This window comes from Pelophylax lessonae, assembly GCF_965119305.1.
Source record: "Pelophylax lessonae genome assembly, chromosome: 9".
Classification (NCBI taxonomy): Eukaryota; Metazoa; Chordata; class Amphibia; order Anura; family Ranidae; genus Pelophylax; species Pelophylax lessonae.
In genome coordinates this window covers 248,659,135-248,685,226 of record NC_138776.1, presented here as the reverse complement: position 1 = coordinate 248,685,226, position 26,092 = coordinate 248,659,135, and the positions used below count along the sequence as shown (strand labels likewise).

The 26,092-nt window shown below is 42.6% G+C and overlaps 1 long non-coding RNA gene across 3 annotated transcripts in view; it reads left to right on the top strand.

The window, feature by feature from the left end:
• The window catches only part of LOC309563012, a 52,161-nt gene extending 27,751 nt beyond the window's left edge, over window positions 1-24,410 (top strand). The window contains exons 1-3 of one of the 3 annotated variants that reach the window (XR_014225665.1): window positions 10,400-10,453; window positions 12,675-12,755; window positions 24,361-24,410. This is a non-coding gene — a long non-coding RNA (uncharacterized lncRNA). Of the gene's footprint in view, window positions 1-10,399; window positions 10,454-12,672; window positions 12,756-24,360 lie in introns of those variants that run through there. The other 2 variants (XR_014225663.1, XR_014225664.1) reach the window with 2 other exon arrangements.
• The last annotated feature ends 1,682 nt before the right edge of the window (window positions 24,411-26,092 follow it).

Below are 26,092 nucleotides of genomic sequence, written 5' to 3'. Positions count from 1 at the left end.
GCGCACCTGTTCCACAGGTGCACACCTTTACAATTTTTGGGCCTCCTTCAAGGCCAGCTCTTTGGGGTTAAGGTGGGGAGGCTATGCTAAAACAAAAACGACAATGTTTGCGCACCTGTTCCACAGGTGCACACCTTTACAATTTTTGGGCCTCCTTCAACACCAGCTCTTTGGGGTTAAGGTGGGGAGGCTATGCTAAAACAAAAACTACAATGTTTGCGCACCTGTTCCACAAGTGCACACCTTTACAATTTTTGGGCCTCCTTCAACGCCAGCTCTTTGGGGTTAAGGTGGGGAGGCTATGCTAAAACAAAAACTACAATGTTTGCGCACCTGTTCCACAGGTGCACACCTTTACAATTTTTGGGCCTCCTTCAACAACAGCTCTTTGGGGTTAAGGTGGGGAGGCTATGCTAAAACAAAAACTACAATGTTTGCGCACCTGTTCCACAGGTGCACACCTTTACAATTTTTGGGCCTCCTTCAACGCCAGCTCTTTGGGGTTAAGGTGGGGAGGCTATGCTAAAACAAAAACTACAATGTTTGCGCACCTGTTCCACAGGTGCACACCTTTACAATTTTTGGGCCTCCTTCAACACCAGCTCTTTGGGGTTAAGGTGGGGAGGCTATGCTAAACAAAAACTACCATGTTTGCGAACCTGTTCCACAGGTGCACACCTTTACAATTTTTGGGCCTCCTTCAAAGCCAGCTCTTTGGGGTTATGGTGGGGAGGCTCCGCCAACACCAAAACTACCATGTTTGCGCACCTGTTCCACAGGTGCACACCTTCATAATTTTTACGCCTTCTTCAACACCAGCTCTTTGGGCTTACAGTGGTATGGCTCCGCCAACACCCAAACAACAATTTTTGCGCACCTGTCACACAGATGCATATCATTGTAATTTTTTTCCTTGCAAAGGCAATTATTGCTTTCATTACCAGCACTTTCATAGGGATATGGTGTCAAGGCATCGTCCGCACCACCAAATGCCCAATTTTTAAGCATCCTTCACTTCTATTCAAAGTCAAGAGACAACAGTATTCATCCAAAACATCTCTAATCTTGTTCACTCTGCACTACATTGTGGCCCCTACCCCTAACCCTCAATGTATCCGTGCATATATGTCTGTTTCTTGTGAGATTTCAAGTTAAAGTGCACCAAACACCATTTTACATGAAATAAAGTGCAATTACATACATCTTTGGACTTCTTGAAACATTTGGTAATAAAAGCCCCATTGTGGAAATACACCCGTTAATTATATGCACATTTAAAGAGACAGCACCTTTTTCCAAAAAAACCTCTAATCTTGTTCCCAGTGCACTGCATTATGTCCCCATCATACACATTGGCTGAGCCGTTGATTAGGAGCAAAAGAAAGGTGCGGTTAAGCAAAAAAGTCATTTTTGAAGGTTTGGTATGCTGTAATTCTGGTTCTGGACATGCTACAGAGCTGAAACTTCACAGGTACACATTTTAGAACCCCCAGACACTAAATCCAAAGAAATCTCTCTTTTTTTTTTTTTTTTTAATTTTTTCAATAATTGGCTATCTATCAAAAACGACAATTTTTAAGAACTTTTTTTTGTGTGATTAATAGTCCCTGGGGCATGACCCAGAACCCTAGGCACTTTTTAGGGGCATTTATTGGGTTTTAGGGCTTAAAAATGGTGTTTTTTGATTACAGAAGTTCGGGTCCCATTGATTTCAATGGGGTTCTGAAATCCGAACCGAACTTTCGTGAAGTTCGGGTGTTCTGGTCGAACCGAACTTTTCAAAAGTTCGATCATCCCTACCACAGACACATGAGGTGGTCATGCAGGAGAGGAGGCTGTGCCTGTGTACTGGACTGGAGAACCTGTAATGGGTAGGGATGGTGTAACAAAGATTTGGGGAGATCTCAGAAAACATCCTCTCTTAAGAGGCAGAGCAGATCTCACAAAAAAATAAAAACCTAAAAGACACTGACATTACTACATTTTGCCCAGAGCCAGCTTACCTTCTGCTAGGCTGAACTCTGTCCTCCACTGCAGGCTCCACTTCTCCGCCTTACGGCATCTGCTGTGATGAAGTCGAATAAGGCGCACTTGGCAAGGGGGAGAGAACAAATAGCAGCAGAAGCACCCAGAATCGGCATAATCATCAGAGTCTCATGGCCGGCTCTGGAACTGGGCATGCGCAGTTCTGAGCCGAGAGCATTAGCGCTGCAATGGACGACATTTTGCCGCCCCTCCTAAAACTCCATATGGACACAGTGGGACTCATGGAAGGACTGGCCCTTATCCCATCTCAAATGTCTTGGGACCATTTTGGAGGCAATATGTCCCACCAGGTTTTTACTTTCTTTTTAAACGTATGGTTCAATTTCCTAAAGGAGTGATTCAGGTGTCCCGGTGCATTACCCTGAGTATCACAAAATCAAATTATCCACAGTGCAAAAAAGTCCATAAATTCTGTGATCAAATTTCAAGCAGCTTGTAGGTGAGGTACAGCGTGATGTTGTGGCAATAACACACACAGTCCAAGTGCATTGTAAAGAACTTGTATTGAAGTATTGCAAAGACAGTTCACAAAAAAACGAATGGTAAGTTAGCCCAACCGGGAACACTCACGGGTTCCAACAGCGTGTGGAGAGCAGATTTCAGCCAAACTGACAGCCCCTATTAGGAGGGGCAGAATGCAGCCTGGCCATCATGTGTCCAAGTGGAAAGATGTTAAGCTTTGAGTTAGAAGAGGCCAGAGACTCGGGTACGAGGGGTGGCAGGAACCAGTCATTTGGGGCTTCATGTACCAGGAGAAGATCCGCAGCATCAAATGCCTGCCAGTCAAGTTTCAATATAGTCGCTTCTTTCCAGGGTCAGGCCCCTCTGTTACCAGATTATAGACTTCGGCTCCAGCTTGCTTCCTCTGGTATGTTTGTTATTCTTTACCAAAACCAGTTCCAGATGTTTGATGTGTTATTTGAATGTTTTATTTGAATGTCTTAGATTACCTTTCTTTTTTTGCATCAGGGGTCGCCCATGGACTGCTACTTTCCTTAATCACTTAATTCTGAATAATGTAGTGGAGTACCTCCTTGAGCTCTTGTCACAATGCTGGGGTAATGTTATGGTACCGCTCACAGATGGGCGGTATGTCCCCCCGTGTGCTTGAGGTGATTGATGGCTTTGGTGAACCAATAGTCCTCTGGACTGATGGCAAACACCAGCAGGTGTTTTTCCAGCAGTTGGTGAAGAAGTCTTTGTTGGGGCAGAGAAAAGTATTTAAAGGGGATATCCAGCTGTTCCAGTAGGGAATGGCAAAATGCACGGTGCTGAGGTTATACCAAGCAAAAAACCCCTTTATCTAAAGCAGCACACTTTCATGTCAAAAATCACCAATCCACCACTGGATAGTAACACAGCAGGTTGAGACACCAGAGCTGATCAGCTGAAGGTACACAGAGGTAATGAATGGCTGCAGGCATGCAGTAGCAGGGGCTCCAAAGCTCCAGCAGGTACTTTGGACAGAAAGAGCCAGCAGCGTCTCCAAGTCTGGGGCTGCATGAGTGCGGCCGGCACTCGGGAGCTACAGTTCACTGAGGGAACCAACATGTACTGTGACATACTGAAGCAGAGCATGATCCCCTCCCTTTGGGGACTGGGCCTCAGGGCAGTATTCCAAGATGATAATGACCCCAAACACAACTCCAAGACGACCACTGCCTTGCTAAAGAAGCTGAGGGTAAAGGTGATAAACTGGCCAAGCATGTTTCCAGACCTAAACCCTTTTGAGCATCTGTGGGCAGTGATGGAAGTAACTGCGTTAAAGTAAACGGTGTTACTTAACGCAGTTACTTTTGAGGGTAACGAGTAATCTATCAGATTACTCGTTCTCTCCCTGTAACGGCGCTGCCGCTACTTTCGGCTGCGTTACTGCAATTACATCTGCTGCCACCAGATGGCTGTAGATGTAATTGTAATTTCCCCTCTCCTCTATGACCGCTGTCTGCGGTACAGGAAGTAGAAGAGGAGGAGACTCAGCGAAGGAGACACTCGGCAGATGATGATGGCTACAGTGCAGAGGGGCGAAGATGACGGCTGTGGAGGCGGAGATGACGGCTGTGGAGGCGGAGATGACGGGGAGATGCAATGCTCTCGCAGAACCTGCCTGGCTACATATCCATGGAGGGTTCTGGAAACTATGGAGATGACTACAGCGGGTGGAAGCAGATCGTTTTTCATGCTATGGAGCTGCGGTGTGGAGTACGGGGAGATGCACTGCTCTGGGGGTGGGGCTAGTGGCTACATATCCATGCAGGGTCCTGCAAACGTCAGGAGTCGGGGCTGCAGATGAGTGTGCATTGGGCCTGTTTAGTAGTGGGATGGGAGTTAGTTGCTGGATGGTGGATGGCAACCCCCAACTAATAAAAAAAAAACATTTCCTCTAAAATGCATGTAGTACATGCGTTAAGGCTAAATAACTAATACAGTTAGCAAAAAAGGAGGGATTGTGGTTATAGTGCAGTAAGAAAATATGACCGCTGCGACAAGACAAAAGGGGGGAGGGGGTAATAGAGACCATTAGCAGCAGAAAAATAAAAAAAAAAATTATAAAAAATCATACAAAAAATACCAAAAATTAGAGAATGGTCCACACCTCCAACTCCTCATTCAGACCCCCTGGTGATAAGGTGTTGAGATGCCATATCCAAAAATTTTCCCTGCGACAGAGCATGGTGCCTCTCCACCTCAGAATCACAGGGGGGATCTGCTCGAGGACACAAAGACTTTACGTGGAGCCATTATGAATGGACCTAAAGTGTCAGGACACCATGATGATATTGCCCACTTCAATCAACCTCCTGCTCACCAAATCGTGTTCGGACCATCCGAACTGTCCGGCCAACATATAGGAGGCTGCAGGGACAGGAGAAGCAGTAGAAGACATGGGCCACAGAGCTAGAGAAAAAAGAAAGAATGGGGTGTACACTGCCCTTACTGTGCTGAAAACTGTAAGGGTAATTTTTAAACATGTTTAGTAGCTGTAGGAATCTCTGACGTGGGAAGGTAAAGATTGTACAAGGGGGGTCATAGAAAGAAATCAATATACTGAGGGAGCCCGCTGGTGATGCTCTCCAAACAGGCTACAATGGGGATTCCTGTTGGGCTTAGGAGATCTTTATGCACCTTAGGAAGATGATAAAAATATGGCTATCTGAAATATTCCCTAACCATGAATAAATATTCACTTTTATTTATTATCTTTTCAGCCAAGACTGAATCCAAAAAGCATTTAAATTCTAACTGAAAACCAGGTAGAGGGTAGGGATAATCGAACGGTTCGGGTCGACCATCAGTTCGACCCGAACATTGGCTGTTCGAAATTTGGCCGAATTCCGAACTTTTTGCGGTAAAAGTTTGAAATTCGGCCACCAGAACCGCCCAAAATGCAATGGGACAGGAACTGGGCTTTAAAAGCCCGTGATTGGCCCAGGAACATCAGTAAAATGTGATTGGAGTGACTACGGGGTCCAGAGGCCAATCAGGAGTGAATACGCCCCCCATATGCCCCCCAGTATATAACATAGCCCCGCCAAAACTCTAGCACTGTAATACAGAGGCTGTGGAAGGGAATGGAAGCATTTCTGTTTCTCCTGCTGCTTGTAAAGCTCCAGTGTCATTTTGCAATTATTAGTGTGAGGACAGGGATATGCAGTGTAGTTAGGGTACTATATACCACTATAGTTAGATTCAAAAATCTAGTTTTTGTAGGGATAGCTTTAAGTGTCAGGGTGACCGTAGTGTTTTTTAGGTGACCTGACTCTGCCATGCCAGGATGACTGTAGTGTAGTTTAGTGTGAACTGACTCTGCCATGCCAGGGTGACCGTAGTGAAGTTTAGTGTGAACTGACTCTGCAATGTCAGGGTGGCCGAACTCTGCCATGTCAGGGTGACCGTAGTGTAGTTTAGTGTGAACTGACTCTGCCATGCCAGGGTGACCGTAGTGTAGTTTAGTGTGAACTCACTCTGCCATGCCAGGGTGACCGTAGTGTAGTTTAGTGTGAACTGACTCTGCCATGCTAGGGTGACCGTAGTGAAGTTTAGTGTGAACTGACTCTGCCATGTCAGGGTGACCGAACTCTGCCATGTCAGGGTGACCGTAGTGTAGTTTAGTGTGAACTGACTCTGCCATGTAAGGGTGACCGAACTCTGCCATGCCAGGGTGACCGTAGTGTAGTTTAGTGTGAACTGACTCTGCCATGTCAGGGTGACCGAACTCTGCCATGTCAGGGTGACCGTAGTGTAGTTTAGTGTGAACTGACTCTGCCATGTAAGGGTGACCGAACTCTGCCATGGCAGGGTGACCGTAGTGTAGTTTAGTGTGAACTGACTCTGCCATGCCAGGGTGACCCCACTATGCAGATTTTGGGATAGGCGTATACATATATACATAAATATATATATATATATATATATATATATATATATGTGTGTATGTATATATACACACACACACACAGATATATATATATATATATATATACACACACACACATAGATATATATATATATATATACCCCTATACAGAAGTAAAAAAAAACGCCCAAAAAATGCCTGAAACAAAAACGCTCAGGTGTGAAAGGAGGGTAAAACCATCCCTGCGCTAATGAAATTCTAATAAAAATAATCATTTTTTTTTTCTTGCTCTGGACATGCTACAGAGCTGAAACTTCACAGGTACACTTTTTAGACCCCCCCCCCCCCCCAAGACACTAAATCCAAAGAAATCTCTTTTTTTTTTTCAATAATTTTTTCAATAATTGGCTCTCTATCAAAAACGACAATTTGCCTGATTCATAGTCCCTGGGGCATGACCCAGAACCCTAGGCACTTTTTAGGGGCATTTATTGGGTTTTAAGGCTTCAAAATGGTGTTTTTTGATTCAAGAAGTTTGGGTCCCATTGAGTTCAATGAGGTTCTGGAATCCGAACTAAACTTTTGGGAAATTCGGATGTTCTGGTCGAACTAAACTTTTCAAAAATTCGATCATCCCCAGTAGAGGGTCCCAGGGGAAGCCTGAGGTAGGTGAAGTTATCTGAAAGTACTCTAGTGGCTTCAGCCAAATAGTCAGTTTTGTTCTGGAGGATTATACCACCCCTTTGTTGGCTTGTCTAATGATTAGATCATGGCTGTCAGAAAGAGAGCTAAGAGTTTTTTTCTGGGGTCCAGAAAAAGAAAGAATGAAAGATTTGGAACTGGAGGAGTGGGCTGCTTAACATAATTTTACATATATCCGAAAAAGTGACATAAAAAAATGCATCAATAAATTACCCCAGGGCTGGCTGAAGACATTGTGCTGCCTGGGTCCAAGAATGGAATATTACCCCACCCCCCTCAAAAAAAAAAAAAACACGTCCATCAAAAGGCCCCTACATTTATTATTTTATATCATGATCAGATAACAGTGCGTTCGTCTCAGAATGCAGGGATCAGGGCAATGAGGGGTAAAGAAAAGGGTGGTAGAGGACACTGCTATGGGGTGGCCCTGCCCATAACAGTGTCCTCTGCCCCTTTCACTTCACCTCCCCCCCGACACACACACACAATAATGTCCTCTACCCACTTTTCCCTATAGCAGTGACCTCTGGTCCCCCTCAACCGCCCCCCCTTTCATTCCCACAGCAGTGTCCTGCCTCACAACCAAGAGCAGAAGGCAGCACAGTTCTGGACAGAGGCCGGGAGCGGGATCCAGCAGAGTGACTTTCCATATTAGCAGCTCCTCCTCCTGCCCTCTGTCCTAAACTAAGCTGCCTCCTGCTTTCTGCTGTTTACTGATGACCTTGGAGTAGGCTTGTGGAGGCGGAGGGGATGAATGGGAGAGAGCGTGACAGAGGCTGAAGAGGTTGGAGGCTGGGAAGTGAAAGAAGGTACCTGCGCTTGGTTGACAGGTAGACCGCGATCGGCAGGTAGCCAACCCCCGCGTCTTGGGCGTCAATTTGCTGCCCCTCTCAAAGTGCCATCTGGGTCCAATGGACCCAGCAGGACACATGGTAGGGCCTGGCCTGGTTAGGACACCAATTTAGGGAAGATTGGGTCTTGAAAATTTTAAATTTAAAGTGAGGACCACAATTTTATGAAGCCACTGAATCCCAAGATAGCATCATCACAGACCTGAGGAATAAGGCTGTGTCTCATAGTTAGAGTACCAAAGTGTCTTCTATATGCAATGAACATAGCAACATGCCTTCTATGTAGATTGATTACTGGGACAATATCGGTGATAATGGTGAATCTGTTGTCCTTCATGTCTCCTACGATCACCCCTGGATGGTTGGGTTCATTTGTGGGCATGGTCTACTGCCCCCATGCACGTGGCGTAACACCTTGCCCAAAGGTGTGCTCATCAATGCCTGGGACCAGGCGGAGGCTGCAGTCAAGGGACGAATCAAAAATTAAGGCAGTCCCTGACTCAGAGATGAGCCACTTGTATGCAACATTAATGAATGTCTGCATTAGGAGGGATGTGCAGAGCCTTTGTCCACTCCACCAGTCCAGCGTACCTCTGTTATCTCACTCCCAGTAACAGAATGGAGTCCAGTTGAGCATATAATGGACCCCATGCATGCTAATTAACTCTTCCTTCCCGTACCTAGTGATCAGGTCTCGAATCTCCGTAATGCTAGTCTGCTTCCAGAGACTGGAGGAGATGGACAGCTAGGGAAGGAACCTTAGCACTGAACCCCTTGCTACTGAAAGACCTGTCACCTAACCAGGTACCATGCCAAAAGACTTCAGCTGTTCTTCCTTGCGGTTATCCATGGCAACTACCTCCTCTTCTTTATCTTGCGTGTTAATCTTATGTAGTGGTGTTTCACATACCCCATAATGCTATTACAGACCCAGGTTCTTTAGGAATACGCCAAGACTCAACATGCATCCCTTGAATAACTTCAAGAAACAGAACAGAAATAAAATGCCAATGCTTAGAGGTACAGAGTAGGTCTAGTGCTATAATTATTGCTCTCGCTCTAACGTTCGCGGTGATATCTCACATGTGTGGTGTGAACATCGTTTACATATGCGTGTGACTTATGTATGTGTTTGCTTCTGCATATTTCTTCTTACCTGATTACTCCATTTCCTTCCTTTACTGTCTGTCTTCCTCGGGGGCGGCTGACCAGCAAGTGGCACTGGTGGCCAACCTGTCTTTTTCTTCTCTTCCAACTCCTTGGCTGGATTCTGGAGGGGATTCATTTGTGGTGGACTAATGGTAGCTAATAGATGGGATACTGGGGGTTCAGCCATGCCAGTCCCCATTGATTGAAGTGGTGGGATGGAGGCAGCACAGCTGTAGTAATCTCGTGTCCCTCCTCATGCTTGGCTGGCCTGGGGTTGGGGGTGCTGGAATATTTATTTTGAGTAATGAAGGTTGAGGCTGACTCTGACCATACTGACAGAAGCCTGAATGCTGTCCTGAGCACCACCACTGCTGGGGACAGGATTGGGGTCACTTTTTTTTTTCTAGAGGTAGTCTCCTAAAAATGCAGTTTGTACCCAGAAACTGGGGATGTCCGGTCACTTTCTAGTACCAATTAAACTTTATTGCAACAGCAAGCCACATACAAAATTGGGTATTAATGTGCCAGTCACCTATTTTAAACAAAACTGGCTGAACACTTAAAGGATAAGTCCAGGCAAAACCTAACTAATGCTAAACCTGCTCTGTGCCACATTCTAAACCCTAATCTAACTAACCCTGTAAAGCAAAACTTACTGTACTTACCTATTCTGCAGCCGATCCGATCCGGTCATGTCTCCAGTGATGGAAGCTCTATGCAGGAGAGGACCGACAACGGCTGTGAAATGAATGGAAAGTGACATCACCCAAAGACTTACTATGGGGCTTCCGTTGTTGAGTGCCTCTCCTGCACCAGCCTCCACGTTGAAGCTGCTGCTGACAGCTCAGCGTGGGACCGGACCAGCTGCAGAATAGGTAAGTACAGTGATTTTCCTTTCACAGGCTTGGATAGATTAGGTTTAGAATTTGGCACAGAGCAGGTCTAGCATTAGTTAAGTTTTGCCTGGACTTATCCTTTAAACAGTAGTAAATAACTGTTCAAATTGACCCCATGATACTGTAAAGGAAAAAACTTTGGGCTTGAATTCCCCTTAAAATAATTTTAGATTAAAACTGTCTAAATAGCAGATCAGGAGATAACTAAACTGCTGACTGGGTGCTGATATTTGTCCCACCTGGAGGCTAGAAGGTAAATATTTTAGTAAATACATGTGGTATCAGGTATGTGAGAAAAGAAAGATGTGACTTCTAAATTAAACTTTAATTAAAACTTCTGTGTACTCAACTTGTTTGTCCTTTATTATATAAGCCAACCCCATTCTTGGTAGAGTAGACCGCTACTGAAGCCTTCCAGTTGTCTACATTCTCAGCACCAACTGAACTACTCGGTAAGTATATTCTGGAATATTGTTATCTTAAAATTATTATTTTTAATATAGTTATTGATAAGGAAAGAAACATTAGTATTCAGATTTCAGGTAAAATTAAAAAATCTCCTCTGTTTCATTTTTGTTTTAAATGATGGCAAGGTTCCTCATATCATTTTTACCGTGATGGCTTATTTTGCACAACGAATTCTCTTTAGGTCATTTCTTTTTCCAAGTTTTTTCAACCTTTAACTACATTTGATATGTACAGTAAAGGAGGAATCCATTGTTTTGGTATAATGGTTGCTATAGGGGTACAGTCAACCAAAAGTATAAAACATCTGTTTGGAAAGAATGATGACCTGCCTGCTCATATCTACATGACCTTTTCATACCAATGCTCTTGGTGATTTATTTATTATGTAGATCTACACATGTGGGTTCTTGTAGGCTCTCTGGGCTGTATTTAGCTTAACTATTGAAGTTCATACAGCTCTGAGTTAAATAGCTCTTGAATAGAAAAATGCCATATACTTGTTAAATAATTTTAGTGTGACCCCCATTTAATGTTCTTGCGCATTCATTATATTCTCTGCCCTGTGTTAAATGTAGTAAAGATAATAGTCTTCTGACGCCACAAAATATGGTGTCTCTTCTTTACCTGGTTTGTTTGAGTTTTGGTCTTAAAATCCTTTCACAGCTCGTAATTGGGTGAGGGTAGGGGTGGGCTATCTGGGTTTGAGTGGGGTGGGGGATTGGGTTGAAGGGTAGGAAAGGTCTAAGGGGGAGGGATGCGCTAATTTTTAGCTGGGTTGTCACTGGTTATTTGTATATGAATATACAGTATGTCCCATTTTCAATAAAGACTAATGGTAGCCTTAATAGGTGCTGCGTCCTATTGTGGTTTATCTTTCATGTTGTATTTTTGGATGCACCTTCCCTACATTTTTGGGTATAGGCACCATAGCCGTTTACACTCCCAGAGATCTCATTTTTTGTGGGTTTCTGTAGTGCAGTAATAAGTACCTGTTGGTAGGCTGATCAGTGGTCCTTTGTTTAACTTTATTTTTGGAACTACCTAAACTTTGAAGAAATACCTTTTAAGGATGGGAAGTGTTTAAAGATAAAAAGTACTGATTTACTTGTATCAAAATCAAAAATGTGTTTAACAGTACAATTTACTGAGTAAGAAAATAAAACAAAATACTGTATAAACCCTAATAAACATAAAGGTATAGTGGAAACAAAAAATATTTGATCAAGTCATATTTGTGTGTACAATTTGTGGAAATGTGTGTCTGGATGTTAGAGAACAGTTCTGGTAGAGTAGATATATGTAGCACATGGTGTAATTAAAGTCTTTGTTATTAGCCAACCAGTAGAGGAGGGAGTTGGGTCATTCCCCTTTAGAACATAGAAAAACCGAACATGCTATAACTGAATTCCAATATCAATTATTTGGCTCACATATTATTAAATATCCTAATATAGTTATACATACAGTACTGTTCTTTCATCATGTATGCCCTTATTAGGAAACAGTACAGTAGAAAGAAAGCATTCATAAGTTATATAGCTTAACATGATCAATTATTTTCACATAAACTCAATAGTCTCATTCTCATTCTCCCCAAACCAGGAACAAATTGAAATCACAGAGAAAAATTCTCTGGGAACTCTTCTCATTCATACAGGAAAAATCCTAAAGAAACCCTTAGTCCAGTTAGTAAAGCAGATTCATATACAGTAAAATGTATATCAATCTAACATGCTTTACCACTGTTGGAGTGAGGGCAAGAGTGGGTAGACAAAGTGAGACAAGAGGCATCCCTGTTTAGGATAAAAAGCCCTGGAAACCATAGATAGAGGAGATTTGGTTTTTGTGAACCAGCTCTAATAGTATTTGAGAACCTGATGTGCTTTTCTTTCTGCGGTATTGAGGAATAAGATAGATCAAATCCTCTAATCATTTTTTTATCCATGGGCAGCCAGATCCTATAAGGTCTGAAAGGTCTGATAAGGTCTGAAAGTCATCAAGCAAATCCATGTCATTAACAACACTCAACCTGCCAATAATGGGTGCCAGTCATATGTGATCCTTTATGAAGGTTTAGAACAAACATTGGAACTTTTGGAACAAACATTTTATGTGTGCCTAACATTAGGGTTTCTTCGTATTATTTTTGAGCCATATTTTCAAATTTGTCCTCTTTTTCTTTTCATGAATCCAAATTATCAAGAGCCCAAAGATGTTCACCTTGAAGAAATCCCTGTTACTCCTTTTCTTCCTTGGGACCATCAACTTATCTCTCTGTGAGCAAGAGTAAGTATGTTAGGACTATTTTTTAAATAAAAGTATAGGTTTTAAAAGCTTAATGTGGTTCTAAAGTCTAAGTATGATTTACCTTAATGCATTCTCTCTATGAAGAAACAAAACTTCCCACTATAATATTCACAGCACCCAGGGCTTATGGGCATTCCTCATTACTATACCCCTATAACTAAAATATTCAACAATCAAATGTGGGAATATCAAAAATGCATAGCAGCAGCTCCCCACATGTACCCCTGTACATGTATACCACAAAGTAATAAAAGAGAAAGAGCCACGCTTAGCATAAACCTTAAATAAATACAAAGTTGTCACTTTTACCCAATTTGTGCAAACTAGCAGTAAAGTCATGTGTGAATGTGATAGTGCTGAATTGGGACGTAAATTGTGATAGAGAAATAAAAATCCATGTGATAACCCCCACAAAATATATCTTTAAACATTTTAGTCCATCTGTGACATTAAATTAAATTAAAATGTGCCATAAAATGTTACCTAAGTAAACCTTTATTGAAACCTCTATATCAGGGGTCTCCAAACTTTTTAAACAAAGGGCCAGTTTACCACCCTACAGACTTTAGGGGGGCTGGATTGTGGCCAGTGGGGTTAGAAAATGTCCTGGGCCCAACATTAGTGAGAATAAACATTTCCACAGGGTTGGTGGTCAGTTACATAGCACCTGTGGTCAGTAGAGGAGGAATAGTGCCCCTTTATTGGTATCAGTGGAAGGATAAGTGCCCCATCATTTATATTTGTAGACGGAATAGTGCCCTATCATTATTGACAGTAGCAGAAATTATTCCCCACTGTTTGTGTCACTGAGAGGAATATTGCCTCAAGGGCCGAATAAAGGCAAGCAAAGGGCCGCATTCCGCCCTCGGACCGCAGTTTAGAGAGCACTGCTCTATATCAAACATATTAGCACCATCTTGTGGTTAAAAAGTATACATACCTTACTGCATCTAACAGCAATTTATGCTTAAATCCTACAGACTCATACTCATATCTATCTTACATAGTCATGTAGTGAAAAGATTATATACCATCTATCCCCCAATTCATATTATACCAAAAAGAAAAACCTAAATAATTCACTATCAAATTTACTGGATAAAATCATACTTATATTAATAAAAAAAATACATAAAATATATGAATATCAATGTGATCATTCATGCCTTATAAAGGGGAGGTGTACAATAAACTTAACCCTTAATTAAACCTTTAAAAATCTACAATAAAAAATGTAGATCAATTTTAATATTCATTCCGTGTTGGTCAACATTTTTTCCATGTAGCCCAATATTGCATTCACGTGATTCCTTCTGGTCCCTTTCTGGAGCTCCAGAACTGATCTGGTTGGGGCTGCTAGTCCTCTGCTGATGTATATATGATAGGTCAGCAGAGCACTCCATAAACTTTGACCTTGTGTCTGATTGGTGCTGTGCCGATATAGCAGGTGATTCTGCATCCCATGCTGCCACCGGCAGAGAATGTGAAAGCATTTAACCCCATAATCGACGAGCACCATTTGAGGGACAGAGATGCAGCATTTCATAGGGGGGAGTGAGCCGAGCAACTGCAAGGAATACAGAGCCGGTCTCTACCAACACTTCATGTATATCTCTACTAACAAAGGAGGAAAAGGGGAGATACGTGCTTTCACAATCACCATTATCAACAGAACCAGCGGAAGAGACAACACAAAGATTTAATCCCACAGCTGTTGGGGAGGTAGCTGAGCAGGAGGATCACAATTATCCTCTCAATGGCCAGGCATTTTACTATGTAACCAGCAGCCACTACTTGAAGTCTGCTAGTTTTTTTCAATCTGTCATTTCTCACAGTCAGCCTTAGGGGATGTGGGGGGGGGTCAGTCAGTGTAGGGGGTAAGGAGTGTCTTTGTAGGGAGGTGTGGGGTGTCAGTGTAGGGGGTGTCAGTGTTGGGGAGTGGGGTGTGTCAATGTGCGGGGTGGGGGAGCAGGAGTGTCAGTGTAGGAGGTGGGAGTGTCAGTGTGGGAGGTGACAGTGTAACAGGGTATGAACTGCGGGGCCAGATACACCATGCCAGTGTCAGTGTAGGGGGTGGTGGAGAACAAGGAAGGGGAGAGGGAGAGAGAGAGAGATATATAGAGAGACGATGTACAGAGAAGCCCATGATGGAGGGATGTATGCTATCATGGGTTTCATTCCTGGAAATCTTCTTTCTTAGGTCGGATCCTCTCCAGTGGTTACTTACTTTGTCTATTCCATAAAAAATCAAGCCACTTTAGTCCTTAGTATGGCATACCCTAAAGTGGCTTGAAACACTATGGGGTTGATTTACTAAAACAGGAGAGTGAAAAATCTGGTGCAGCTGTGGATGGTAGCCAATCAGCTTTTAACTTCAGCTTGTTTAATAGGGCTTTGACAAAAAAAAAAAAAAACCTGGAAGCTGATTGGTTTCTTTGGAGAGCTGCACCATATTTTGCACTCTCCAGTTTTAGTAAATCAACCATTATGTTTCTTAAAACCCTTATGTATATTGTTTATGTATTCATTAATCTGGCTGGAAAGATTCTTAGTTGTGCTTCCCACATATTGGAGGCCACAAGGACACTCCAATATGAGGTGACGTGTGAGCTATGGTAGGAAATTCATTTATCTATTTTATATTGTTTACCAGTATGATATGGTTCAAATGTAATTTTCTTTCGATCATTATGCCCAATAGTTTTACACAAAGGCACCTTTTAAAACTAAAGAAGCCCATCTGATCAATAAATGTCCCTCCCTTTTTTTGGAGGTTCTGGAATATTTTGCACAATCTTTGTTCTTAGCCCTGGGGCCCTTCTATAAATTAATTTACCCAACATAACATCTTTCAGTAAATGGACAATACTTCCTAATAATATTTTCCAGTTTCCTCTATTAAATCCTGAAACCTGTAAAAAATGCTGTATAAAATTTTTTGTTGTTGATGAACTTGGTCTCTCAAAAATTGTTCTCTGTCTATTTCACCTACCATCCTCTTAACATTTTCTAAATGACCCCATGTAGTCCTTTTCTACAAACCTATTGATTAATATTGTGGTTTACGTGTCATAATTCTTGTATTCTCATGATTTGGCCTTTAAGGATACCTTTTATCTATTTGGGGGTGATGGCTGCTCCTGGTGGGGATATAACTATTTAAGTTTTATAATATAAGTCTTGTAGATTCACATAGGGGAGGATTATTTTGAGATCACGAGCTACAAGGAGATTGGGGGTGATGGCTGCTCCTGGTGGGGATATAACTATTTAAGTTTTATAATATAAGTCTTGTAGATTCACATAGGGGAGGATTATTTTGAGATCACGAGCTACAAGGAGATTGAGGCACAGGACTTTGCGAGCATTTGATTTATTTGGTTTATGAAACTATGTCACAGTTGGACTAAACTTCCCACAACTTGTTCTCTCCCACTCAGACACTGAAAGCAGCAGGAGACATAGGCTCCTGCTGCTGCTAGTCAATCTACTGTGATGAGGAAGCAGGGTTTGGCATACCAATGCTTTGTGTATCTATGGATGCACAAAGCCCAGCTCAGGAGTGCACTCACACAGGCACTGCCTTAGCATTCCACTTGCTGAGGGGGGCACCTGGAGGAAGAAAGAGTAGACAGCGTCAGTTGGGACCACAAAAGATAAGGTAAGGGAAGACTCTGTGCACTATTGTTGCACAGAGCAGGTAAGTATATCTTTTTTTTTACTTTAGCATTTAATATCACTTTAACTCTGGGAAAACAGCTAAACATATAGATGAAATACATATATAAGCATAGTTTTACTTTGTTTTACCTACTAAATAATGTTTAAGTCTTTTTATTCAGTCCTGAGATTTGCACAGCTCTGCTACACAGAACATCTGAAACAGACTTAACTAATTACATACAGCTGAACTGAATACAGTGAGCACGACTAAATTTACCAAACAACAAAGCAGCTCCACTGGATACAGTGAGCCAAAACTAAATTTACCTAATTCTAACACCTATCTAGGAGAGTGCTACACATACAATAATTCAGTTGGAGACAAACAACCCTAGAAGTGTACAAGGAGAGAGGGGAGTCGCTGATGTGAGAGACTAATTTGGCATGTCCTGAGAGATGCCTTATATCATTAAAGGGACAAGTTGGGGGAAGGGCAAGGGTATGGCAGAAAGGGCATAGCAATGGTGGGCAAGGGAGGAAGAGAGAAAAGGGAAAGAGGGGGAGGAGGGTGAGAGAAGGGTGAGCATGAGAACAGGGCAAATGGATTCCAAGGACACACCACCATTAAGAGGCCCAAAAGATCCAGCTTAAATCCCACTGGAAGATGACACGTGGCCCAGGGACACTGCAAATAAGTGTTGTAACATGGGGGACCATTAGCTCAGTGGCAGTTTGCATTTTTCAGTGATTCACTGTAGTCAGGACTGTGGTTTAAGGGCATGGCAGCCCATTTTTATTAAAACAATAAGGAAAGTCCATAACATAGTTTCCCACGCAGGGGTTCTTCTCCAGTAAATATATATCAAACTGAAAATGCTAGCCCACCTGGCTCTCTCGCTGTAGCACTACCTCTGCTCTTGGTGCTGGTCACACAGACCACAGATTCCTTTAGTGTGGACGGCTTCACACTAACGCACACGGCTCCACACTAACGTACACCGCTCTTCTGGCCCCAGGCCGTTTACTGTCTCCTACAGACACTCAGGCTTTGACTGCCACATGCAGCCTCTCCGACTACTGGAGACCACCTGTCTCCTTTGGGTGGAGCAGTCTCTAACTGGGAGCTCTGAGGTCTTCCTAGACCCTCATTATAATGGCTGTGTGCACCTGAGCACACACCCTGCTGGTCATCCACAAAACATGAACACAGAGTTGGAGATTCCGTCCCTCCCAAGACACTAGGAAATCTCCAAACTACAGAGCCCCATCGAGGTATATCAAAACCTGGAGAAAGCTGCAAAAGCAGTTTTCTCCACTGCACATCTACGCTCTGTAGTCCTGCACAGAGCCAATGTGCACACTCTGTGTCCTTTAAATGACCACGTTCACCGTGACAGAGTCTTGACCTGTCACAGTGTCCATTGTATCAGTCAGTCTGGCTTCTATTTTTCATGCAGCATGGCTAAGCTGACCCTGAATTTGGTTTCAGCCAAAAAAGAGTAGAACATTTCCAAGCTTTATCAAAGGAAGAGCCTAATGTGCTGCCACTGAAGTAATGATAATGGGAGAGTGCAGATAGCCCCAAAAGGCAATAAATAGGGATTAATAATGAGGAATATAGCTGCTAATTCTAGTAGTGTCACCACATACTGAAATGTATATATACTGTATATATATATATATATATATATATATAGATACATATATATCTATATATATCTATATATATATAGATATATATAGATATATATGGTAAATCAGTGCTAAATTCCATAAATAACATATATAAATATGTATCTAAACTTTTGCAAACAAGAGTAATTGACATATGTTGTCCACATAAAATATCTTAAAGAGATTAAATGAAAGTGCTGGTGGTAAATCTGTGTATCCATTTATGTGCAAAACAATGCTGATCAGCAAAAAAATAATTTATATAATAAAGTGTTCACCTTAAAGTGAATGGTAACAAGCGTAGTATGGAGACAAGAGTGACTTTTATTTTGCAATGCACTTTTATATTGTCAGCACCTTACTGCATATTTATTCATATGTTTACAATTTCTTTTGGATGTATCAATAGTTGCGTTATCACATATTCACATGTTATTAATCTTAGGATGTGGGAACACATTTAGGTGATAGCAGCAGCTATATTTATTTTATTAGGTTTTTTTTTCAGATTTTGCCTACAATTCACAGTGGTAGCGCACAATTACTTTACGTTTTTTTATTTGTTCATCGCTATCATACCCCCTCTTATCGTCTCTTCTCCAGAGAGAATAAGTTCAAAGCTTTTAGTCTTTCATCATAGTTGAAGTCCTCCAGTCTCTTTATTAGCTTTGTTGCCCTTCTATGGACTCTCTCCAGTTCCAGCACATCCTTCCTGAGGACCGGTGCCCAGAACTGGATCTGCATACTCAAAATGTGGCTGGACCAAAGTCTTGTAGAGGGGAACAATTATTATTTTATCTCTGGAATTAATCCCCTTTTTAATGCATGCCATATATATATATATATACCCTACTAACCAATTAGGAAATCAAACCAACCTTCTAAAAATGAAAATCTTCTAAAAACTTTATATATATTGCAAGTTAGTAATCATTAGATGGGGTGTCTGCATTAGTTTATTTTATTTTTAGGCTTTATCCCCTCTGTTTTGCCCTTGTGATTTGGCCAGTAACTCACTTGCTCTGGATGAAAGAGCAAAAAAAAAAACAGGAAGTGACGTCACGCGGCTCCTCCCGACGCCTCCCTTGCGTTGCCTTGCGTTGGGAGGAGCCGGGTGACGTCACTTCCTGGTCTACGGCCGTGACTGGAAGTTGTTCTTTCCTATACCCCGTGAGCTGTGGTAGAGCTATATCAAGATTTTAAATGTAAGTTATTATGTTTTTTTCTAATAAATATTTGAAAATACTACACCATGAGCCCCCTTCTGGTCATTTGCATCTTCATGAGGGAGAGTGACGAGTGAGCACAGTCCGGGCGTATCTACATCCACTTTTCCCCTGGGCAATCTGATAAAGGCTTGTCTGGAAACACAGCAATTAAACCATACCAATCGTCCCCCTGGGTTATCTGATTGAGGCTTGTCAGGAGACTCAGTGACTAAAAGTTCAATCCAAAATAGACAACTTCTAAGGTGCAAAAAAAGTGCAAATTCCAACGTCTCTTTTCAATTAAGTGCATAAATTGGTCACTCGGTGTGTATCCTCTCTCTTTATCTTGTGCTCAGATTACCAGGTGAAGTGCCTGCTTATCTCCATTAAAAACCCACAAGGGGTCAGTACAGTTAGATATGAAAGTATTCTCTGGTGTCCATTCTCTATATGGCTCCACACTGCTCAAGAATACTCCAGAGTGACATATAGGAAGAAAAAGACAATTTCCAATAGTGCAGTACCCGGGTTAATAATTATAATGAATCACAATCCCAGCTTAAACCATTAAACTCACATTTATTAAGATAATACACAGCGTGTAAAAAAAAAATCTAATTCCAACCGTTTTCACATGTATAACTTCTAACCTGCCCACCTATTAGTACCTCTACGCGTTACGCCACATCCCTTCACATGACTTCAACTGGGGGATGATGTGCAAATACTGTACTGGCGACCGTAGCACAGGGAACATGCTTTTTAGCAAAAGGGAATTTAAAAAGACAAGTGGACATATACCAAAATTAGAAGAGAAGTGGTTTAACCTTAAACTGCGTAAAAGGTTCTTTACGGTCAGAACGGTAAGGATGTGGAATTCTCTTCCACAAGCAGTGGTGTCAGTTGGGAGCACGGATAGTTTCAAAAATGATTAGATGGGCACCCTAATGACCACAACATACAGGGATATACAATGTACTATTGACATAAACACATACACACATCAAAGGTTGAAATGGATGGACCGGTGTGTCTTTTTTTTTCAACTTCACCAACTATATAACAATGATTGTTTTTGACCGTAACAATGAGAAAATTTAAACAAATAAAATGGAAAATTTAGATCGAATGAGCAAAATTCTAGCTGTGAATGTGATTTCCATTTGGGGAAAATCTCACATATTGTAATGCAGATGTTCTAAGGCACAAAGGAAACCTTTTTAATACATTTGGGATTCCATCCATGCAGCAGGCCTGGATTACTTTTTAAGGGACTTTGAACCAGTGGCGTACCAATGGGGGGGGGGCGGCCCGCCCCGGGTGCCATGCACTAGGGGGTGTCAGCCGCCGGTATCCTGCCCGGCGTGTTCTGACAGATCCCGTATCGCATTGTGAAGGCAGCTGCAGTGGCAGCTCCTTCAGTCTGTGCTGCTAGCGGGGGACGGAGCTGTGGCGGGAATAAGGGGGCGGAGCCGTGGTCGGGAAAGGGGGCGGAGCCTCAGAGGGAAGAAGGTGAGTGCGTGCCCATTGCCCAAGTGTGTGTGCTGGATAGGAGGGAGATGGGGAAGTTGCATATAGAGGAAATCATCTATCCCTATTCTTCCTGCAGCTGCTGAATAACTGATTCTCCTCCTCTCCCTCATGCAAGAAGAATAGGGAAAGATCAATTCATCTATATGCAGCTGCCCCATCCTATTCCTATACAACTTCTTTCGCTGGCCCCCCAGTGCTCTTAACCCCCCCCCCCCCCAAAGCGCTTCTAATCCCCCCTCAGTGCTCTTACCCCCCCCAGTGCACTAGAGCCCCCTGTTCTTTAGCCCCCCGATGCTCTTCAGCTCCCCACAGTGCTTTTCATCTCCCCCCTGGGCTCCCTGTCCCCCCCAGTGCTCTCCACCCCCTGGGTTTCCCTGCCTGCACCCCAAGTTCTCCCTGTCCCCCCCAGTGCTCTCCACCCCCCTGGTTTTCCCTGCACGCCCCCAAAGTGCTCCCTGTCCCTGCCAGTGCTCTCCATCCCCTGTTTTTCCCTGCTCGCCAAGTGCTCCCTGTCCCCCCCAGTGCTCTCCACCCCCTGCGCCTTCCAACCCCCCTACAATGCTTTCCAAACCCCCTCTTAATTCTCTCCAGCCCCCCCCCCCCCACTGTGCCTTTCAGCTCCTCCAGTGCTCTCTGCTTCGCCTGTGCTCTCCGGCCCCGCTAGTGCTCTTCTATCTTCTATCATAACTACAGTCTCTGAGCATCTCCTGTATCATGTCTGCAGTCTCTGACCATCTACTGTATCATGTCTGCAGTCTCTGACCATCTCCTGTATCACGTCTGCAGTCTCTGACCATCTCCTGTATTACGTCTGCAGTCTCTGACCATCTACTGTATCATGTCTATAGTCTCTGACCATCTCCTGTATCACGTCTGCAGTCTCTGACCATCTACTGTATCATGTCTGCAGTCTCTGACCATCTACTGTATCATGTCTGCAGTCTCTGATCATCTCCTGTATCATGTCTGCAGTCTCTGACCATCTACTGTATCATTTCTGCAGTCTCTGACCATCTACTGCATCATGTCTGAAGTCTCTGACCATCTCCTGCATCACGTCTGCAGTCTCTGACCATCTCCTGTATCATGTCCTCAGTCTCTGACCATCTCTTGTATCATGTCCTCAGTCTCTGACCATCTCTTGTATCATGTCCTCAGTCTCTGACCATCTCTTGTATCACGTCTTCAGTCTCTGACCATCTCCTGTATCATGTCCTCAGTCTCTGACCATCTCTTGTATCATGTCTGCAATCTCTGACTATGTCTATTATCATGTCCTCAGTCTCTGACCATCTCCTGTATCATGTCCTCAGTCTCTGACCATCTCTTGTATCATGTCCTCAGTCTCTGACCATCTCTTGTATCACGTCTTCAGTCTCTGACCATCTCCTGTTTCATGTCCTCAGTCTCTGACCATCTCTTGTATCATGTCTGTAATCTCTGACTATCTCTTGTATCGTGTCCTCAGTCTCTGACCATCTCTTGTATCATGTCTGCAGTCTCTGACCATCTACTGTATCATGTCTGAAGTCTCTGACCATCTCCTGTATCACGTCTGCAGTCTCTGACCATCTCTTGTATCATGTCCTCAGTCTCTGACCATTTCCTGTATCATGTCTGCAGTCTCTTACCATCTCTTGTATCATGTCTGCAGTCTCTGACCATCTCCTGTATCATGTCCTCAGTCTCTGACCATCTCTTGTATCATGTCCTCAGTCTCTGACCATCTCTTGTATCACGTCTTCAGTCTCTGACCATCTCCTGTTTCATGTCCTCAGTCTCTGACCATCTCCTGTTTCATGTCTGCAATCTCTGACTATCTCTTGTATCGTGTCCTCAGTCTCTGACCATCTCTTGTATCATGTCTGCAGTCTCTGACCATCTACTGTATCATGTCTGAAGTCTCTGACCATCTCCTGTATCACGTCTGCAGTCTCTGACCATCTCTTGTATCATGTCCTCAGTCTCTGACCATCTCTTGTATCACATCTTCAGTCTCTGACCATCTCCTGTTTCATGTCCTCAGTCTCTGACCATCTCTTGTATCATGTCTGCAATCTCTGACTATCTCTTGTATCATGTCCTCAGTCTCTGACCATCTCCTGTATCATGTCCTCAGTCTCTGACCATATCTTGTATCATGTCCTCAGTCTCTGACCATCTCTTGTATCATGTCTTCAGTCTCTGACCATCTCCTGTATCATGTCCTCAGTCTCTGACCATCTCTTGTATCATGTCTGCAATCTCTGACTATCTCTTGTATCGTGTCCTCAGTCTCTGACCATCTCTTGTATCATGTCTGCAGTCTCCGACCATCTACTGTATCATGTCTGAAGTTTCTGACCATCTCCTGTATCACGTCTGCAGTCTCTGACCATCTCTTGTATCATGTCCTCAGTCTCTGACCATTTCCTGTATCATGTCTGCAGTCTCTTACCATCTCTTGTATCATGTCTGCAGTCTCTGACCATCTGCTGTATCATGTCCTCAGTCTCTGACCATCTCTTGTATCATGTCCTCAGTCTCTGACCATCTCTTCTATCACATCTTCAGTCTCTGACCATCTCCTGTTTCATGTCCTCAGTCTCTGACCATCTCTTCTATCATGTCTGCAATCTCTGACTATCTCTTGTATCATGTCCTCAGTCTCTGACCATCTCTTGTATCGTGTCTGCAATCTCTGACTATCTCTTGTATCATGTCCTCAGTCTCTGACCATCTCTTGTATCGTGTCCTCAGTCTCTGACCATCTCTTGTATCATGTTCTCAGTCCCTGACCATCTCCTGTTTCATGTCCTCAGTCTCTGACCATCTTCTGTATTATGTCTGCAGTCTCTGACCATCTCCTGTATCATGTCTGCAGTCTCTGAATATCTCCTTTAGCAAGTCTCCAATCTCTTACTTAAACACATTGCTAATATTAGCTATCTATCTATGCTGAAGGTAGGACTGTGCAGGGGAGGCAGAGAGTGCAAAAGGGGGAACTGTGATTAGAGAGACGGAGGGCAGACTGCAAGGGGCACTGTGATGGGGGGCTGTGATATTTGTGCAATAAATATTCTTGAAAACATTACAAATTTTTGTGGGTGTTTTTACATTTTAAAGTTGGGGGTGCCAGATATAGGATCCGCCCCGGGTGCCAAATGCTCTAGGTACGCCACTGCTTTTAACAATAATAATTGACTCAATGACACCAAGTCTGGTGAATGATTTTCCATATGAATGGAATCCTACTGGTGTATGTGCAGCTTTAGTTGTGTCCACTTACTGATGGGACAGGTCTGAGCCGTAGCATGGAACAAATCAGAATGCTCCAACTGATTATTCAATAAGAAATTTGAGTTTGTGGCATCCCGCTGTGCCATATTCCTTTACCTTGATAATGTGGTCATAGAATAATAATAGTCAATGTGGCCTAAAAATACACATTTGTGGTCCCAGTAAAATGCAGTTTTTGTGTAATAATCAATGTTGTTTTATTGACCGATAACTGTGTCTTCGCCCAGGAGAGATGCAGATGAAGAAGAAAGAAGAGATGAGCCAGATGAAAGTAATGTTGAAGTGGAAAAACGATTTTTACCAGCCATTGCAGGAATTTTGAGTCAAATTTTCGGCAAATAACCAAAAAATGTTGAAACTTTGGAAATGAAATTGGAAATCATCTGATGTGGAACATCATTTAGCAAAATGCACAACAGATGTCTTATAAAAAAATAAAAATATCACATACATTGTGTATTCTTCTTTTTTATTTTTATGTGATGAACCTACTTTAGTTCAGGGAAATAATGTCCTTAGCGCACTTCCCAGGGAATGTAATTATTTATCGACTTTCAGTTGGATACATTATAAATATAACAGTGCAGTGCAATGCATTCATTCATATAACATAGTAAGTCATAACCCATATACCCTGTGAAAAGTAATAACAAACATCTAATGAATTGTAAAAGTCTCTTTTCATCTCTTGAATAGGGATGATCGAACTTTTGAAAAGTTCGGTTCGACCAGAACACCCGAATTTCCCAAAAGTTCGCTTCGGATTGCAGAACCCCATTGAAATCAATGGGAGCCGAACTTCGGGAATCAAAAAACACAATTTTGAAGCCCTAAAACCCAATAAATGCCCCTAAAAAGTGCCTAGGGTTCGGGGTTCTGGGTCATGCCCAGGGACTATGAATCAGGCAAAGAAAAGTTCTTAAAAATTGTCGTTTTTGAAAAAAAAAAAAAAAAAAAGAGATTTCTTTGGATTTAGAGTCGGGGGGGGGGGGTCTAAAAAGTGTACCTGTGAAGTTTCAGCTCTGTAGCATGTCCAGAACCAGAAAAAAATGATTATTTTTCTTAGAATTTCAGTAGCGCAGGGATGGTGTTACCCTCCTTTCACACCTGGGCGTTTTTCTTTCAGGCGATTTTCAGGCATTTTTGGGTGTTTTTTGAAGGCGTTTGGAGGCAGGCATAACATCTGAACTTCTGTATAGGGGTATATATATATATATATATATATATATATATATATATATATGTGTATGTATATATATATATATTTATGTGTATATATGTGTATATATGTGTGTGTATATATATATATATATATATATATATATATATATATATATATATATACATATACATATATATACACATATATATATACTGTATATATATATATGTATAAATGTATACCCCTAACCCAGAATCTGCATAGTGGGGTCACCCTGGCATGGCAGAGTCAGGTCACCCTAAACTACACTACGGTCACCCTGACATGGCAGAGTCAGGTCACCCTAAACTACACTACTGTTACCCTGACACTTAAAAGTATCCCTACAAAAACGAGATTATTGAATCTAACTATAGTGGTATATAGTACCCTAACTACACTGCATATCCCTTTCCTCACACTAAAAGAACAGCTCCATACAGCATAAGATAATTGCAAAATGACACTGGAGCTTTACAAGCAGCAGATGAAACACAAATGCTTCCACTCTCTTCCACAGCCTCTGTATTATAGTGCTAGAGGTTTGGCGGGGCTATGTTATATACTTGGGGGCGTATTCACTCCTGATTGGCCTCTGGACCCCGTAGTCACTCCAATCACATTCCTAGCAGACTCCTGCCCCCTCAATTGGCTTTTACTGATTTTTCTGGGCCAATCACGGGCTTTTAAAGCCCAGTTCCTGTCCCATTGCATTTTGGGCGATTCTGGTGACCGAATTCCGAACTTTTACCGCAAAA